Source organism: Ostrinia furnacalis, unplaced genomic scaffold (genome assembly GCF_004193835.3).
Source record: "Ostrinia furnacalis isolate ACB-3 unplaced genomic scaffold, ASM419383v2 OfSCF7650, whole genome shotgun sequence".
NCBI lineage: Eukaryota > Metazoa > Arthropoda > Insecta > Lepidoptera > Crambidae > Ostrinia > Ostrinia furnacalis.
The window spans coordinates 132,169-149,704 of record NW_021137889.1 but is presented as its reverse complement, the minus strand read 5'-3'; the positions used below and the strand labels follow the sequence as shown (position 1 = coordinate 149,704).

Below are 17,536 nucleotides of genomic sequence, written 5' to 3'. Positions count from 1 at the left end.
CAAAGTATTTTCTAAAATGTATTTTCATTGAAAAACATTAAAGTTTCATCACATAATATGTATTATCTGTAACTCGCAATTTGATAACGTTAACATGTAGATCGTTACATTTGTTTGGACTGGATTCAAACAACAACCCCAAAACCGATGTATCAAAACAATCAATATCGATCCAGGCCAGCACGTGGTACGAAGACACGCCTCTTAAACAAAGCCTATACCCACACAAAAGAGACCACCTATATCGCTCCACCGAAACTACTAAACACCGCTAAATATCGTCAGGTATTGCCAAATACTCGAAAAAGTGACGCTTTTTCGTTTTTTCGTACCTGAAAATTGTGTCGCGACAGGGGTGGGGCGAGTGAGGGGCGCGATGCGGCAGTCTGGGCCCAACCTCCCGGCTGAACGTCACGCGCGCGCTCCGGACAAAGACATTCGAAATTCGAATTTTGTTTACGGACAGTGTTTGTGGTTTCTTTTTTCAAACGGCCTAACCTACAACGAAGTTTTTTTTAATTGACTTATATCGAGTCGAAAGTCGCTGATTAGTGTTTTTAAGATAAGATAATTCGGTAGAAACATCGCATTCGTGCCGTGCCGTGAGAAGTGATAGATCGTCAGTCATTAACTCCGCTGATTGTGATATTGTATCGAGTTTTACACTCTGTGCAAATTGCCACAGGACAGATTGGATTTTCATTTTCTGAGGTGAGTTTTTGTTTTTTTTTTACGTGAAAAGCGACGGAAGCTCGCGCAAAGCTGACACTGCGCACTGCCTTGAATAAAAAACCTTGTTCCAATTTCAAAAGACAAAAAAAACAACATAACTTTATAAAATAGTTTACGCACAAAAATCTTCTTTGTTTTTGTCGAAAAACTATGCGACTATTTTTAATATGTTAAAACCTCGTACTACGTCAGCGGAACATTTTTGCTTTGCGGTAGGCGTGAAAAATTAGTGCCTGAATCGGAACGTAGTTTTTTATAACAAAAAAACATACAAAATAAACATTGTAGTAAATTAAATAAGTTTATTAATCGTTAATACTTTTTAAGAACCGTGGAAGACTGTCATATCTTGCAATGGCGCGGTGATAACAATTTGTAATCAGTTCTTGTATCTATGATTAATGCCGTACATTATCAATTATAAATAAGATTAACAAAAAACAGCTGCCTGTTTTTTTGCTATTTTTTAATAAACAGATTGAAGTGAAAAAGGGCGTAACTGTAATTAATTACCTTTTTTTTAAGTTTTAGGATTGTAATATAGAAGGGAATTGTAAATAATCGATACTAATTATCTTAATATTTTTAGTTTTGTAACATGTTTCGCTACTATTAAGAAAAAATACATAAAACACTTTTAAAACAAAATGAGTGTCTCTACTTAATTATTTTAAAAGGCTTGCAGTATCGTATCCTAAAATTTAAAATTTTAAGGTGTTAATAAAATGACAAGCAACATTTTTATAAAATGTAATTACACACATCATTAATTACAGCTTATCAGGTTATCAGTGACACCTAAGGAACGTGAAAAAAATCAGCCAGACTATTATTTTATAGGAAATAAGTATTAATCATAACTCTTCTTACCTTCAGCTTCAAAGAGTCTACTAACTTAAAATAGAATTCAATTTGTCCCAAAAACATCAGATTAATCATATTTTAATCTATTATTCCTAAGTGACATTAATTTAATTCATATTAAATAAGTAAATTAAATATGACTTAATGAAAAGTATCGAGAAATGTATTTTTCATTAGTCTTGACATATTATTTAATTTACTTTGATTACGAATGATATTTTTATTATACTAAAAATTATATAATTTTTGATTGAGCATCGACGTATTATTATTGAATAGCCTGCCAAAAAATATATTTTAAAATTCAATTGCGCACGCCCCTATGGTTTCGTTAATAATAATTTTATACTTTTGTATTCACTGTGAGGGGAAGGGAAATGCTCATTTCTGGGGTGTGAATTGTTGATTGGTATATAATTTCTATTACATTGGCCTATCCGTTACATAGGGTAACGCTGCTGGCAGTAACCCGACTATTTTTTTGCACTTACTACATTTTTGATTGCAGATTAAAAGCAAATGAAATGCGATATAATGATAAAATTGTGTGTTATTGGAGTATAATAATTGAGGTAAATAATAAAAGCAAGTTGGCGACTAGTAAAAGTTATAAATCTATTATTTTATTTTACTTTAAGCTACCTGTATTTTCTACAAGTATAATTTCTGGTTTATTATTAGCAGTGCCCGCGACTTCGTACGCGTGAAAATCATTTTTCCTCTGCACCTATTACTCGTAGCGTGATGGTATATAGCCTATAGCCTTCCTCGATAAATGGGCTATCTAACACTGAAATAATTTTTCAAATCGGACCGGTAGTTCCTGAGATTAGCGCGTTCAAGTAAACAACAAACAAACTCTTCAGCTTTATAATATTAGTATAGATAGGTAGAGAACAAAACTGTTATCTTTTGAAAATTAAAGTTATAAATCTAACTTTTTAGTACAGTTAATAAATTAATTAGAACTTCCAATCACGGCACGCAAAATACTCGGTTAGATTACTAAATCAAAAAAAAGTTATTTCTTATCCAAAATCCTTGTGAATTACACACGTACAGTAGGTATCTTGTCAGAATATAATGGATTAGTTCCTGATTTCGAATACAAAGATAAAAACTATAATTATGATAAAATAAGCGCGTAATCCACATATTGTTGTAATTCCTATTAATTATTTGGTTTGATTTAAATTTTATTTACGGCATACCATTTGATTTCGTCCTTTGTATAAAAATAATCATAAATTAATTAATTAATTATTGCAACATTGCGAAATGCTCTAATGTGAAAAATTGTATTGTATTGTATTGTATAATCATCATTGATCATAATAACTAGAAATAGCTACTATCTAGCAATTATTGCATCAAGTAATAAAATTAAATACTACCTACCTAAATCTATTTTGTCTTAATTGTGTCTTTTACGTTTTGTCTATCCTATACCATTATTTTGAATACACATAAACTTATTCATACTTCGATTACAATCAGAAATGTCAACCCTATTGGCCATTTTAATACCACGTGCTAATAAAACTATAAAAAAAAACCTTTCTTTTAAGGACAATAAAAATAAAACTTACAGTTGCGCGCAAAACATCACAAGCCGTTTTCGGCAAAAATGTATTTGTGATTCGCAAAAAAATAAAGAACGGATTCGCCAAAGTATTGTCTAAACACTTGTAGTAATAAAATACATTTATTGCCCCCGAAAACACTGGACAATGCATTTTGTTAACAATGAAAACCGTCCTAAGGAAGTGTATGAAAGTACTAACGAGTGAGATTATAGTTTTATTGCACCATAAATATAGTAAAAGACGAGAGTAGACTTATTTTGTACTCCTTTTAATAATATTTCTTTTAAAAATATGTTAGATGCCGACAAATATACTAATTACTGATTTTTAAACGGACAGTTTTGTTCCAACATTTTTTATAAGAATCTAGATTTTGTTAAAAAGCACAAAATATTAACCTAGTATGCTTAAATAGCCATTCACAATACTGCAAAATCCACGTTAAAACTATCAAACATGTCTCTAATTAATAAATAATAATAAATAATAATAAATAAATAAATATCCTTGGACATTTTACACTGCGCCGCTAGCCCCAAACTAAGCAAAGCTTGTACTATGGGTACTAGACAACGGATATAAACATACTTAAATACTTTTTTTTTTTGTAAATACATACATATTATACATAGAAAACACCCAGACCCGTCACAGAAATTAAAATTCATCATTTCAATTTCTGCCCGGCCGGGAATCGAACCCGGGACCTCTCGGTATAGTAGTCCGTTCTGAACCACTACACCAAACGGCCGACTGATTAATTTAAATTGGTATAAATTTTTGAAACTTTTTTTCAAATTCAGCGATTCAAAAAAAAACATTCATACAGAATATTATTCAACAAAAACACCCACAGCACACTATTGTATATTTATGATGATACACCCCTACCCTAGGCGTGGTGGCGACACGCCCTGCAATTTGCGATGTTTCCACTTAGGACGCTCTGCGACGCGGCTTTAGGGCGTAACGGTTAAAGTACAGGGTAGTAAGTGCGGTCGATTTCGAATTTCGAACGCAAAAAATGAATAAATGCACTTTCGGCGTTTTTATCTTGGCACTTACGTCCAAACGAACCACTGCGTAAAAGTACTTCAACTTCAAGTACTTCTTTTCTTGTCTGTTTGGTTATTTTCGATTCATAGTTCAAAAGTACATTATTATGTAGTAAAAGTAACGTAAAGTCACAGTTACGGCAAATAACTAGCAATAAAATCATTAGACAAATAACATTTTATTTAGGTTCTTAGTTATGTAACATAAACATAACAAACCAAGCACTGAAAAATAATTTGGTGATTTGCAGCCTTTTTCCCAGTGAGGTTACCAAATAACCAACGAGCTTTTCCAAGCTCTGGTAAAGCAAAAGAAAATAAAGAAACCAACCGAATTGAGAACCTCCTCCTTTTATTGAAGTCGGTTAAAAAGACAATTACTTAGACATATTATACCTATTTGTAATTGGCTTGTATTGTAAAGGAGGCTATCCAGTAAGTACCTACTTGTATTTAATAAACTGGAACACTTAAAAATTTCCAGAAGCTTCTAAGTAAATAACCGATTTAAAAAATACGCTTGAAAAATATCAGAGGAAACTTTGACTGAAAAACAAACCTTGTAGCTGAAATAAATGGAAAATTTTCGGCTTTACTTCGTATTTTAATAATCTTAGCGTGGGCTGCAACAGCCCTCGTCTTCGTCTCACGATCAGATGTTTACCGCCCATAGACAAGTGTTTACCGCCCATAGACAACTGTTTACAAAATGTTAATCCTTTTAAAACCTACAGGTTTTCATGATAAATAATTTTCCATTGTGAGTGTAATAAGCGTGTACTTGACTTTGTTAAGCTATTATGTAACAGCATTATTTCTAAGTGTATGTACTTATAAAATACCTAAACATTAACATAAACATGTTTCGGTAACTTTTACTCAATAATAAGGCTTAACCAGCTATTACCCGCGGCTTCGTCTACACAGAATATTATCCTAGGATTTAGGTTTATTTTCCCTTGCCATTTAAAAGGAATTTACATAAATAAACCATAGACACCTATTAACTAACTTTAAAGTCTCTTTTTTTGACACAAGTTATTTTTTTTATGAATTGCCTAGTGAAAACATAATTACTCGTATCTACTAAATCCTACATGAACTTTCATTCATTTCTCTTTTTCACAACTTCAGACATGTTTTCCTAAGTAACTCATGCCTTTTTGTTTTTTTTTTTTACAACGGGGACATATTTGTCACACTGGTGCATCTCAATATTCTAAATTTTTAGCGCCGCCTTGGTGGCTAAATCCTGGATGCACCCATTCAAGTATTAACTCTAAATTTTCAATATTTTAATGGTGCTATGAAAAAAAAACTGGTAAAACATCACAGTAGCGCCGCCCTGATGGCTAAATCCTGGATGCATCCATTGAAGTCAAAAGGCATACATTTTAATTGGCCCTCATTAGAGAGGGCCATCCCTCCGTCACAAACAAACAAACTGAAACTAATTGGGCAGATCTAATCGGTGATAGTTTAACTTCATTTTGCGAGGGGTAAAAATTAATGATGTTGAAATATTTAAAGAGAGAAAATCTAAGTATTTGCTTTATTTTATTGCTCTAAAAAATTGGTCTGAAATATGGTTTTGCCAGCGCGGGAAGAGACAAGAAAAGAAAAAAGCTTTGTTGATTGGTTTATAATAAATAGAAAAAAACTGAAGACTTGACTGTATGGCATAATGCCTTTTCCTTTTCCAGGAAGAGGAAATAATCCAACCGAAAAAAGTATATTTAAATAATAAAACGTGATAGCAGTAAACAACGTATAAATTAAACATCAAATAAAAAATATGAAAGAGTTGGTTCACCTATCAGTTGCGTTTTAATTTTAAATGTTCAAAAATAGAACGAACAATTTCCCGCGTAAAAGCGTTCCATTTTTCGGCGGCAAAATATTATTTTTATCTCAATATCAGGCAAAGGCATCAAAGCAAACAGCCTACCCTTTGTGTGATACTCTTTTGTGATATCTACATTCGTTAACTATACCAAATGTGTACGCAAAATCTGCTAATTAGAAGCGCCTCTGTTATTCAATTTTCAGTCGTATTGCTATGAATTTAGGTATTTAATTAGAAATGGCATAAAGTTAGGATTATAGCAAATGGTAAATAGATTTGCAATGGAATTGATATTTGAAGCTTAATTAAGTTAATCAATGCATGAGTATCGAACTGATGAATATTTCGTCGCATCTTGTTGGCTACTGAGTCTAATAATGATTTGAAATTTAATTCTAGTGTTATGAGAATATAATGGAATCTAAATTAAGTGAAAATTTATAACATTTCTCGCAAAAACATAATGATAGTGCGGACTTTAAATGGAAATTAGTTTCTCTGTAATAAAACATCACGCAATCATCCTTCGAAGACAGCAAAAAACGGTTGTTAATACACTGTTAGTTAAACATTATTATTTACTAATTAGGTAAATTAACATAAATGAAAACCTACAATATTGCAGTTAACTGAAAAGTTAACACGCAGCGTATTTATGAACCATCATAGGTTCAACCTAAAGTTCATCTGTCCAACGGGTAAAAAGCGCGCGACCTTTAGCCTAGGCCCAGACCACCGATTTTTTATCGGCCTATTCGGGCAGTTAATCAGTATGGGCATGTATGGAAGTGCGCACATTACACATACAAATTAGAATCGGGCCCAACTATCGGTCGACTAAAAATCGGTGGATTATTAGAAACCACGTTATACCTACTGAGGAAATTCATTGATTTGACAGATACAAAAGATTTTACTAAGAGTACGTTGTAAATACCCAAAACGACCTATAATCTGCAATACATTCGAATTACGCGTGTTATTTTAGAAATGAAATCACGAATTATCGGTAATTACCGAAAAATTCCGATGATAACTCGATAACAGCTGTCAGATAATAGATCGATGTGGCTTTAATCGATTTACGAAATCATTCTGATTTAATTTTGGATTGTGATTTCATTTTGAAATATTTTTTGTTAAAAAGTCGAGGAGAAGGAAAAGGCCCCAACTACAAAAATAAGAGTTTTCTAATTTGTTCCTAATTTTAAAGTAACTATCTTTTTAATATTTGTGGTTTGTGATTGTGGTGTATTGCAGCAATGACAACCTTCTTTATTAAAAGACAAGAAAAAAAAAAGTAAAAACTACGTAAATATTTCAGACAATTATGTTCAATGATGGATATGATTAGTTGTATCAAATCCTCTAATCCATTTTCCTCTGATAAATTAGAGTCTTGCCACAGTCTTGCATTGGAGAATAAATGACCTGATAAAGATGTATAATGAAAAACTATTGTGTTAGAAACACATAATATTTACAGACCAGTTTATCAACAAATTATTTTATTTCAGTTGCGTAATCCCCTAACACCTGCATAAATCTCAGTGATAAGAAATAGTCCTAAAGATAGATAAATTCACGTTTATTTATTTTGATATCATTGTAATAACATTGGGATTAAATATCTTTTTTAGAATTTCCGTAAATAAGTCTTTATATACATTTAAGTATGTGTAATTCTCAGCCGTAGATTGTACATAGGTACATTCAATTTGCTATAAATAATAGGTACGGCATCTCATTATTTGGTAATCTAATACTTTTTAATGTGTTAAAATGTCTCGTCAAGACTGTATGATATTATAGAACTAAGAAACAATAAACGTAATAATGATAACATACGCACTTATAAGTATCTAAAATTACTCCCAATTTCAAGGGGTATTTTTTTACTTACAATGGCAAAAATACACTATGATAGTTTATTAAAAAAAAAAACTTAGTATAAAATATGTTATTACGCTTATAGATTATATTTGCTATCTTAATAGTAGTAATTATCAATAGATATAGCTAGATACGTAATTGCCCAAATAATGATGTCGAAATAACGTGACACTATAATACACGTGACTACATTACATGTGGTATTCTTGTAGGTGATTATAATATGTGGTAGGGCAAGCTATAACGTGTAAAAGTGTCCTGAAAAGGGTAATTATATTTTTAAAAATTAAACTAACCGTACCTTTCGCGAAAGCGTTCTTTACTTCGGTTTCTGACATTCGGCAAATATAATAAATGTAAATATTTAGAACTTTGATGTCGTTCGGGGACCTTCATAGCTTAGCAATTGGTTGCGTGTAATTCTTTGGGATTTCAGGCTGAGATGGAGTCAAATTTTTACATACTACTTAAACTTAAGATTCACAAGTTGTGACATTATTCATAAAAAGGGCGGATTCATTACTTTCAGTTTTTCAAGCAAGCAAGCAAGTAATAAAAAAAAATATTTCAAAATTATGTCCTCCATGCAAAATAACCATAATAGATTTGCCAAACTGGATGCGGTCTGCGATCACGTAATATGATTACTTTGACCCGACCGCAGACCGAATGCAGTGTGGCAAATCCTTTAAATCTTAGTTCAAAACGATCTACCGTTTTGATAAATACCTATCCAGTAGCAAAAGAAACGCTCATTATCATATAAAATCAATTCCACGTAATAGATTCAGATAACTTATATCGCTTCCATTTTTATTCAATCGCAAAAACAACAATCATTACGCCTCCGCTGCTATGTCCGAATGATCAATGATTATCGAGTTTGTTTATTCGATTCATTCGATTCTAAGTCTCATTCGAGATAATTGGGCATCGATGCTGACGAAGCGCTTCTTTTGTGCTACCGAGTTACGCAGCTAGCGTAGACAGATACTCGTATACATTTAACATATAGTATGGCGCCAGTGGGTAATTAGATATGTCAGACGCTTGGGTTTTACTATTCACCGAAATACTGGCAGGTTCCGGCAAAAGCAGAATAAGGGTTCGTTCCCACGGCAGTCCAGTTTGCGGGATCCAGCATTACTGCAAACTGGAGTAGTCGTGTGAACACACACTATGGCCGCTTGTAAACATCCGTTTTTTTGACCGGACAACGGCCCGATTTTTTCACCGGATTTAGCGGTGGCGTATGGTTTATAATGAACGTGTGCACATGCATCGGACATAGGTCCGGCGAGAAAATTGACAGCAAACAAAGGATATCCATTTTTTGACGGTTCGTCGTCCGGTGAAAAAACGGATGTCTACAAACGGCCAAAGGATATCAGTTTTTTGACGGTCCGTCGTCCGGTGAAAACGGACGGATGTCTACAAACGGCCTATGTGTACCTATTTGAGATTCGAATTACAAATTCGAATGGACCACCACCGAATCCACCTTCTAATGTTGTGTTTTGGAGGTACGGTAGCCAGTTCCTCTGTGGTTGAGGATTTCGGGTGAAGCTCGCTTCCACCTTTGATCACTTTCCATCAGATTAGATGCAGGCCCCGTTGTGGTTAAAAGACTCTTGTATCGACCATAAGATAGCCTGAACTGAACTAAGATTTACTGCTCGAAAAGCTTTGATTGCTATCATACACGGAAAAAAATACCTCGTAGTGATTCTAGAATTCTGGTAAACCCAACAAAATTATCGTGCTATTACGTGACAGCAAGAATTGCATTGTAACAAATACAAATTCTCGTTTTTCTGAATTGACAAATTGTGATGATTACAAGAATGTTTAATACGCACTACTAGTTTCTAGTTCGTGTGACATTTTTGTAAATTACTAATCGTTCTAGTAGTCTCGTAACTCAAAATTTATTTAAATGTAAGTAGTTAATCTTTATTGAATGGCAAAACCCTCCACTAAAGTGGAGGAGGCTAATAATCCAGCAGTGGACTGTAAAGGGCTGTTGATGATGATGATGAATCTTTATTTTAATCGAATTCGAGCTGTGTCGCGAAGCTAGGTTAGGTAAAAACTAACACTCATAACACTCAAAAAAGTTAAGATGTTCGTCTAACAGCTTTTATATCAATTTGTAGCCATAGCATAGAAGTTTGATGTTGTTCTCACTGATGTCTATTACTTTCAGTCAAATGTAACTTTCTATTGAGGCGGTTACATCAATCCAATTACCCATACTCCTTTGAACTCACCTGCAACCTTTACTTCATTGTTTAAAAAGCAAACGAATACAACCTACTTTGTTTGTGACCCTTGGCGGCACGTCGCTAAAGGCTGACATTGTAAAACAATGAGGGCTATCGTTTTTATACTTAACAGTTGGCACCCCTGGCGATTGACAGGACCTTACTCTACAGTGGCGCCATCTTGATGAGTGCAAATGCGATAGTCCTCCTACCACTTTAGCGCTCCCCAGTTGGTGCCACTGTCTTCGCTACTAGCAAGTGACAGGACCTTACTCTACAGTGGCGCTAACTGGTGAGCGCTAAAACGATTGCCCTCATTGTTTGAAATTGTAAAAACTTACTCATGGATTTACAATGGGGGCTAATAAAATAATTTGCAGATTACAGTTACCGTTTTGCTGTAAAGTTTTTTGGTATAGAAAACCTACTGTATTGTTTAACTGTAACACAGTTACTTTTGTTGTATGTTTTGCAAGTTGCCGACATTTACGAAGTTTTGGGTTTTTGGAGAGCGATAGGCAATACTTTGTGTCTAATACCTAAAGACACCCCGGTGATTTTCGTATTTTTTAAACAGTTTTACAAACGGACGCATATAATAAAATAATCATGTCTTTCTAATTTTCCTGAAGAAGCGTTTTATCAGTTAGTTACCATAACGAAAGCTCATTGCTCTACCTTAAGTGACGGATTTTCAGCAAAAGCGCTACTTTGCTACAAATATTTAATTTACACATTTCTCACAATGAATAAATAAATATCCTTGGACATTTTACACTGCGCCGCTAGCCCTAAACTAAGCAAAGCTTGTGCGATGGGTACTAGACAACGGATATAAACATACTAAAATACTTTTTTACAATATTATTGTTTATCAGAGCTATTAAAATAGTCCTAAAAATCTAAATATTTAACCACCAAAAAAACATACCTCCTCCTTTTTGAAGTTGGTTAAAAAGCATTCGCTTATCTACCAAACTATGACAAAAGAACCGAAACAAAGGTGGCATCCCACTATACCTAAAGGCAGATGTTCGCTACATTATGTAATGAAACAAACTACAGCCCCAGTGGGTCGCACCACCCTTCGTTCGGGCAAAAACTTGGTATAATAATAGTTATTAGTGGAATGAAAATGAAACGCAGTGATATGGCCAATGTAGTTTTGTATTTTGAATGGATGCGTTTTGGATGGAATATCGCCCTATTGGAGATATTTTTGGGTAATTTTTAATTTTGGACTAAGGTTTCATAGTGCGATTTTAGATTTTTTTATTATGTACCAAGGTTAGTTTTTAATAAGCAACAGATTTCTTTTTTTTTTCTTAACATTAAACAGTCGAATTGCAAAGCTTCGTATACTTCCAATGATCTTAAAAATAGTGGACCGACGATCTGTAGGCCTAGGATGCGCGTCGCGATAAGCTATCGCGCCATTATATCGTTATACCTACGCGATAGGCCCATAACATTTGTCGTCTAAAATCGACGATATGATTTTATCAACATCCACAGTGCACATCCTAGCCCGGCTGGCGAAGGTCGCGGAAACTTCGTTGTGGAAATCCTTCTGTAGGCAAGTGTTGTCCAGCAATGAAGTTTGGGTGAAACGAACAAAAGGCATCCGTTATACAGTCTCAGTAAATAACTGTATGAATTGAGCTGGATTTCGACTCGTTTCGCTTTCGAAATAAAACAATAGCTTATTACCATGCGTGATACGACCTTGGTCTTGACCTCAGTTGATTAACCTGCTTACTTTTGACCTCGACCTTTGAGGATTAAGAGTATGCATTTAATGACGATTTTCATCATTTTTGAACTGTCGTTTTATTAAAAATTGTACTGATTTATGATTTGGAATTTTGATGCTACCAAGTTAGGGTTTCGTTGAAATATAAAACGATGGAAGCCATAACTATGCAGTGGGACTAGTTACATACTAGGCTGACTTTGGATGCTATGGACATGTGGAATAATTGTCAGTAGACCAAACCTAGGAGGCTTTCATTAACAAAATAAAAAAGGCGATTCTTCATAAAAATTTGAATCGGGCCCAACTATCGGCCAACTAAAAGTCGGTGGTCTGCGAGGCTTAATTGAACAAAAAGTAGCATCGCTAACGATTTGATCCACCTCCTTTCTACCCTGGCTGGTGATTCAGGTTTTTTTTTAAGTTTCCCGCCCACACGCGAAGTCGCGCACAAAAATAGGTTCTTTCATATCAACACAATCCAGCGTATTTGTTTGTTGCTATCACGTACTGCATTCATTGGTGCGCAAAACTGACACCATAAATTACCTTTTGTGCTAACCTTTTTTAAAAGTCACGTATAGAGGAAGTTATCAATTTAAATGTATTTTTATTCCAAATTCGAAGTTGAAATGCTGAATGATTGATATTATCCCATTAATTTCTTAAGACCCTATCAAAAGTCAATAAGAAAAATGTTACCTATTTGTTACACATTTAATGTTAAAAATGAAAAAAATAATTTGTCAATTGAAAATTGCTTCACGTTTTCTCATAATTGATACAATGTGCGATTTTTTCCTTGCTTGACAAAGTGTGTCATTTAGTTACATTGAAAAAGTAATAATAAGTAGGTTGATTTATTATATTTTTGTTAAGACTGAAACTGAAACAATGATCTTCTGAAACGTTATTGTAATTTTACTCTGACTTTCCCATTTTGTCTTTCTTTTTGGACACGCTTAAAAACTGTTTATGGGTCATTCCATAAAAATCTGTATATTTTCGACGTCATTTTGTCCGTAACTTTTTTAAGATGCTTTTGAATACTTTATTAGTGTAAATTATTGTTTATTAATTAATTATGTTATGTCTAAAAGGGCCAGTCATTTTATGCTTTATTTTAGGAGAAATTATAATTTTCAATTTTTTCATACTACATTACTCCTATATGACTTCTAATAAAGTATAAAACTTTTAACCTTAACATTTATAGATAAGTTAATACACATAATGTAGTTGTTTTGTTATTATCACTATATAAAAAACACCATTCCCTAACTAGTAATTTAGTCCCAAGTGCCATTTAAAGTTAGGGCCTGACGCTCTAGGGACTGACGATTTGGAGTAAAACTTAACACAAATGCAGATTAACTTTATATTATAAGATGCTTAATACCATGTGCAGAGAATAGCCAAAAAACTACACGTAAATACTATTAAATTATATACAATTTCCTATTATAATCAATACAGCTACTCAACTAGGGACTGACGAAGTGACTGGATTAACACATGTTTCGGTAACAACTGTCACGTTTGCACTAATTCAAAAAACGGCTACCGCAAAGCCAGTATGGTCTGAGGATAACTTCGTATCGTACTTTAAACTCAACTAAATGTCATTCACTCTAAATACATATTAAAGCGCAAAATTATAAAATCAGTGCGTGGCGAGGGAATGACGCTAAAAACTGTAGACTCTTTTTCAACTAAAGAAAATCAAATTATTGTTTATTGAAACCGCAAAATATTAATAGAATTTGGTGTAATATACATTTAAATAGATTATTCGTTAATTAAAACAAAGGATAAAGTTGATGTTTTTATAAATGTGGGTCCCAAAACACAAACTTTTGGAGTACAGACATGCCTAGGGAATGACGTTTTGGGTCATTCAAAAGGAATTTAAGATGTTTTAAAAATAGTTTCAAAAAATATAAATGGGTGATGAATAAAGCACATTGCGAGCTGTTATTTAACAATTTTGGAATAAAATATTTACAAATATTTCATGTGAAATGTGGCGCGGACTAAGAGTTGACATATTTTTGTGGAATGACCCTTATTGGCATATATTTTGCCCACAGTGCAGTTTGTAATATTGTCTCAATTTGACTGTAGGTATTAATAGAAACTTAGTTCGTTCTACGCTCCAAACATTTACCTTACCTTTGTTCCACATGCATAATTAACTTATTTAAAAGGTATTCAGCACGCGTGTAATCCCTAACCTCTCCAGTCTGTGCTAACCGCATTATTGTTCATAATAAACCAACTCTGATGTAGTTAATAAATGATTCGTCTACAGTACCTACTTATAGACAGCGCTTGCATTATTTACATGTGCCAAGTAGAAATTCCACCACTAAAGCGGAATAACCAAACTATATCTGTCCAGCTCACTCGTATAGCCGATCGTATCGCCTCTTCCTTTTTCATAGGCGGGTTTTAGCCACGCCTTGTAACGATCCCTCCGCCGCCCATCCTTTTCTTTCTTACGCGAGCCTAATCCGGCGTCTCGCTCGCTCTTCAGCTATCGATTTTCTTAACTGCTAGCTTGTTTACTCGGCTGAGTTCTGTTGGTATGAGTTTGTACGATAGGTCGTAATAACTGCTGTTGACTTACCGTGGTCGTATATTGCGGCGATGTAGACGTATTTTATGTGCCAGTAATTCACTGAGGACAAAATGTAATAAAACACGTGAAATAATTCTGAGCACTTGCGATCGTATGGAGTTTCATTTTATCTTTCGACTTTTAATTTCGAGATTTAAGTTTACGCGTCAGTTAAGTCCGATGTTTTTTTTTTTTTTTTTTTTTTTTTTGCTAGACAAGGCAGGTATTTGTTTTATGAAGTCGCAGATTATTGCTTCAATTTCATAATAATGTCGGGGTTTCGTTTCACTGGGTACTTTTCTCTTGAATTTAAGGTCCTGCCTGATAAGCAGTAATCAATAAAATAGTTTGTTTAGAAACAGTATTGAATTTTTTTGGTACTATTTACCTACAAATACAAAGCTGGCTTTATTCAAAGGATCACTACTTATCAAAAAAATTTTACAATCGAAAAACTATTGAAAATAATGAAAAATAACGAAAAAAATAACTTGGCATAATGTAGATAATATAAGTAACTATCAACAAATACCTTTGCGTAACGGTTACAGCTATATCAAGAAGGTACTTACCTCTTAAAAACACAATTAAGTACAATTAACAGTAATTCCTCTACTTAAGTGCCTACTCACTTAAGTTAAGCCGGTAACATCGACCTTTCTAGTGTGCTAAATTATTTATTATAGGTACCTAAGTAAGTGCTGTTATTGGCCATCAACAGCACTCAAAATATTAAATTAAATGTTTAATAATCGTAACTAATGAAATTATTTGACAACTAGCTTTTGCCCGCGGCTTCACTCGCGTGAAATTTAGATTGTCATAGATCGTCATAAATTATATCCTTTAAGTTAATTTGGGTTATAAATAATAATACTGTAAAGTTTCATCAAAATCCGTTCAATAGTTTTTGCGTGAAAGAGTTACAAACATCCACACAAACTTTCGCATTTATAATATTAGTAGGATTTCTTTTAAATCAACCGTCTAACCTATCCACGATAGCTTGATTGAGAAAATGAAGCTTGCAATTAGATGATTGATGAAAAATCTGGACACCGCGGTTTACAAAATTCATGCCATCTATCGGCCAAAGAAGTAACTATAAATACTTAACATAAACAAATTTCACACCAGCGAAAATCGATACAAAATCCTCTCCAACCCCATCTAAACCATCAAATTAATATCATAAATGTAACAGGAATCGTATGGGTAGAGAAACTATCAATTTTCACAGTAATTTGGGCCCACAATGAGCGACGCGTGCCCATTGTGCAGCACGCAAGGGAGTGCAATGCGAAATGAATTAGAAATTGAATTGATAGCAGATTGTATGGGAAACCATATTCGATAGCGATCTTGGAACGCTAATTTTGATTATCGAGATGGGTTTGCGGGGAATCGTTTGGGAAATGGACGGTAGATGGATAGATTGTCAACTCTACAATTTCGATTCGATATAGTTATATGTATGTATCATTTTAGTAGCCCGTTTACACGACACAACTAAAAAGTGTTTCCGATTTTAGGGTTAGTGTTAAAGTTAAAATATTTAGCATTTTTCTGCCTGCATGATGTCAGTTATTGCACTTCGAAACTACTGAACGGATTTATATTTTAATAAATCGCACCCTTAGAATGAAAGTGACCTAACTCAAAATTCCTGTTACTCTCGATTTCACCATAAACTGACCTTATAAAGCATGCTCTATATCCCTGTATAGATAAAGTGACCTATCTCTTAGTAAAGGCAGAGCAACGCATACTTCGGTCTCTTTCACTAGTACCGCTTTTCATGTATGCATATTGTGTGAAAGAGGCAGAACTAGTTTTACGTCGGCGGTGCTTGCGAGTGTACGTGTAAAACATTGGCAGATCTCGAATTGTATCTGTTTATTACAAAAACACTGNACACTCGAAGTTGTTGACAATTAAGTGTACCTGGGACAATCCAGTTAGGTAGGTCCAACTTCGAGAAAGAGGTCAACCGTCGAATTCATCTCGGCTGTGCTGCGTTCGGGAAGCTTCGCAATATTCTCACGTCCGAAATGCCGCAGTATCTCAAAACAAAAGTCTTTGACCAGTGTGTGTTGCCAGTGACAACTTAAGGATCTGAGACGTGGTCGCTTTCTATGGGCCTCATAAGAAGGCCCGAGGGTGATGGAGCGTGCTATTCTCGGAGTCTCCCTGCGCGATCGAATCAGAAATGACAAGATCCGTAGTAGAACCAAAGTGACATAGCACGCAGAATCGCTAAAATCATTTGGCAGTTGGCGGGGTACATAGCTCACAGAGTTTATGGGCCGCTGGGGCAAAAAAGTTCTCGAGTAGCGACCACGAGTTGGAAGACGTAGTGGCAGGCCCTCCACTAGGTGGATCGACGATCTGGTGAAGGTCGCGGGAGGTGCCTATGCGGGCGGCGCAGGACCGGTCGTTTTGGAAATCTTTGGAGTAGGACTTTGTCCATAAGTAAACGTCATTTGGCTGAAACGAACGACTAAGAAGCCGACTATAGTTTGCTTCTTAGTCGAAGAAGAAAAAACTAACCGAAGTATATCCCAAGGGTATACCCTTGGGCTATACTTCGGTTAGTTTTTTTCATACAAAAAGGCTACCTTATAGCACCCAATATCTGAATGTGTAATTCGAATTATCCGAATTATTCGATAATTCGGATTATTTCGGATAAGATTTCTTGGTGTAGGTAGGTACCTACACCAAGAAATCTTTCACCCAAAAAGTAGTTGGTAGTGTACATCGTATTGTAGTTAGTACCAAGATAATTATTTTTTTTAGGTTTGGTTAGGTACCTGACAGGTTAGAGCACTTGCCCCACCCTGCCCCACCGTGGCTACGCCCATGTTCATTACCTTATATTCACATAACATTAAGTATAGTAATGACTTATGTCAACAGATTC

The 17,536-nt window shown here is 34.5% G+C and overlaps 1 protein-coding gene across 1 annotated transcript in view; it reads left to right on the top strand.

The window, feature by feature from the left end:
- Positions 1-377: 377 nt before the first annotated feature.
- oc (homeobox protein OTX2) overlaps positions 378-17,536 on the top strand; it is a 60,433-nt gene continuing 43,274 nt past the window's right edge. Inside the window, exon 1 of the mRNA XM_028322480.1 lies at positions 378-711. The gene's annotated coding sequence lies outside the window, so the exon portion shown is untranslated. The remainder of the gene's footprint in view (positions 712-17,536) is intronic.